Here is a 377-nt window from a genome sequence, read left to right as displayed (position 1 = left end):
CTACTTTGTCTTTGCATTCAGAAAGTGTTCTTCTTTTTTGAGTTCCTTGGTCCTGGTGTCCTTTTCAATTCACTTTACACGAAGGGTAATTCAAACCTCCTTTAAGTGTATCCAGGTAGGTGTCGTTGATTAAACAAAAGGTTTAATCTTATTTTGAAGGTGGTTCAATGTTAGTACGTATTTCATATGTTCAACTAGAACGGGCACTCGTAGAGAGCATATACCTTCGCCGCCGCTACTGTTTTGTTCTTGGCATAAGAGTGTGGGGAACAGAACAAGGAGCATTTTGGTGCTGATTTCATAAGAATTGACTGCGTTATGATAAAAATACGCACATCTGCAAGGTCGTGACCCCCCCCCGACCTTTGACCCCCAAC

This window comes from Eptatretus burgeri, chromosome 11, assembly GCF_056783735.1.
Source record: "Eptatretus burgeri isolate ZD-2024b chromosome 11, Ebu_testis_v1, whole genome shotgun sequence".
Classification (NCBI taxonomy): Eukaryota; Metazoa; Chordata; class Myxini; order Myxiniformes; family Myxinidae; genus Eptatretus; species Eptatretus burgeri.
The sequence above is the reverse complement of the archived record's forward strand: the minus strand, read 5'-3'. Positions refer to the sequence as shown.